Source organism: Phodopus roborovskii, unplaced genomic scaffold (assembly GCF_943737965.1).
Source record: "Phodopus roborovskii unplaced genomic scaffold, PHOROB, whole genome shotgun sequence".
Lineage (NCBI taxonomy): Eukaryota > Metazoa > Chordata > Mammalia > Rodentia > Cricetidae > Phodopus > Phodopus roborovskii.
In genome coordinates this window covers 48246-50686 of record NW_026126297.1, presented here as the reverse complement: position 1 = coordinate 50686, position 2441 = coordinate 48246, and the positions used below count along the sequence as shown (strand labels likewise).

At 37.9% G+C, this 2441-nt stretch overlaps 1 non-coding gene across 1 annotated transcript; it reads left to right on the top strand.

Moving 5' to 3' along the window:
* Positions 1 to 1397: 1397 nt before the first annotated feature.
* Positions 1398 to 1519, top strand: LOC127218680 (small nucleolar RNA SNORA26). Its single transcript, XR_007834232.1, has one exon. It is a non-coding gene; the product is annotated as a small nucleolar RNA SNORA26 (small nucleolar RNA).
* The last annotated feature ends 922 nt before the right edge of the window (positions 1520 to 2441 follow it).

The following is a 2441-nucleotide window of genomic DNA, read 5'->3' as shown; positions in this document are numbered from 1 at the left end:
CACATATTTTTTGACAAAGTCTTTTATGACTATAAATTTTCCTGTTACACACTGAATTAGTTGTTTTGTGTAAGTTTTGTGTTGCATTTTATTATTTAAAAAAAAAAACCTTTTATGTTCATGGATGTTTTGCTCTTGCATGTATGTCCATGCGTCACATGTTTGCTGTGCTTAAAGATGCCTTAAAGGGTGACATATTTCCCTCGAAATGGAGTCATAGATAGTGGTGAGCCACCAAGTGGATCCTGGGAACCAAACATGGGTCATTTATCTACAAGAATGACAAATGCTCTTAACTGCTGAGCTCTCTATCCAGTCCTTCCTGTTTTCTTTTTTTTCTTTCTTTTTTTTTTTTTTTTTGATAACTGATTTTAACCAGTTGTAATCAGAGAATATGATTCTAGACATGGGAAGTTTTTAATTGAATTTTTACTATTTTAAACTATTTGTATGTGTGTGTATGTGCTTGTGGCTTCAGCTGCCCAAGGAAGCAGCAAGAGGGCATCAGATATCACAGAGCTGGAGTCATGGGCAGGCACTTAGGGATTTCTTGACATGGATTCTGGGAACTGAAGTCTGCTCCTCTGCAAGAGCAGCAAACGTTTTCAGCTGCTGAGCCATTTCTCTGGGCTTGGCCCTGTGATTTGATTATTTAAAGAAACAAAACAAAAAACAAACAAAGAAAATATTGAGGTGTGTTTTAGCTTAGTGCCTGGATTTTTTCTGAAGAATCTTCCATGTACATTTGAGAGTGAATGTATTTTCTGCTATTATTGCATAGTATTTTGCTAGTATGATAGTCTAACTTATTTGTAGTGATTTTAACTCATTCTCTTTTCATGCTGACTCACTGAAAGTGAGATCTAAAAATAACTAACTACTGTTGATGAACGGTTTGTTTTATCCTTACTTCAACAGATTTACTTCATTTTGTGGTTCTCTTGCATAAAATCCTACATCTTAAAGACTGAGCTAGCCTTTTCCATCACATCTTTGTTTCTAGTAACAGTTTTAGTCTTAGCCTTTTTTATCTGCTATCAGAGGAGTCAATCTACTTGTATATGATCAGTTAGTATTGGTGCCTGGTGATAAAGACTAGAATAACCCACTGAGGGAAGATGGATTCAGGAAGAGGTAATATATGCAATTAACTGCAGGCATTACTCTGTGAGGTGTGGAAGAATATTTTAGAGGGTATGTGGAGGGCTTGGTTATACATTCATTGTCTTTGGAGGGAGATAATGGAAATATTTGCCATGCATGAATATCTGTTCTGGTGATCCTAGAGGCAAATCGTTGTTATCATTGCCTTGCAACATGATATCACATTTTGTGTATGTGGCTCAGGTGAGAAAGAGAGAGACAGGACCAGGATAAAATATTTTTAACCCTTTTCTGAGCCCTTGTAAGGTCAGTCCTGTACCTTAAGGATCTAAAACACAAGGTTAAAGGAACTCTCCATGAAACCCAGAGCAGAGGCTGTGCACCTACACTTTGGATCCTTTCTGGAGTCACAGATGTAAAAAGGAAAATAAAGATACAGGGAATAAAAAAAGAGGATACTATTGCATGTATTTTTTTTTGGTAGAAGTTAATAAGCTGTAGATAGCAGCTTGTAAAAGGTCCTTGTCATGTACTAGCATAAAACAGGTTTTATAGATAGTAATTATCTAAGGATTTGTTGTTCATTTTGTCAGACCCCAAGGAGAAGACAGCTGTGGAGTTTCTAGATGGTGTATGTTGATGCCTGGAACTAGTCAAGCCCATCATTTCTATGGTTGTTTTTGAAAGAGCCATTTTTGGGGGGGCTCAAACTGCATTAATTTAACTCAAGAGACAGGAAGGAAGGGTTTAAATCACAACTCTGAAGCTCTGTCAGTTGTTTCTTCTCACTCTCCCTTCCTCAGAGGACAAGCTGCGGATCAGTGTTTTTCCTCTGCAGGAAATGTTATTTCAAACCCAGTGGATAGGGATAAATCATGAACCTGAACTCACGGGAAAGAACCCAACCCAGCCATTGATACTTTTCTTTTTTTACTGGATTTTAAAAATATTTGGTAGGGATGGTGTCCCTCACCTATCTCCTTAATAAATACATGGAGGTTTATTCTTACTTACGAATGGCTGACCTTAGCTCAGCTTTTTTCTTGTCAGCTTTTCTAAATTAAATTATCCCATTTCTCTTTATGTGTTGCCTCTGAGCTCTTTTACCTTTATTTATTCTATATGCCTTGCTTTCCTTCTTACTCTGTGACTGGTGCCCTTGGTGTCCTCCTCCTCTTGTCCCTGGAGGTCTCTCCTCCTATTTATTCTCTCTGCATGCCAGCCAGCCCTGCCTATTTTTCCTGCCTAGCTATTGGTCTATTCAGCTCTTCATTAGGCCAATCAGGTGTTTTAGACAGGCAAAGTAATGCAGCTTTACAGAGTTAAACAAAGGCAAC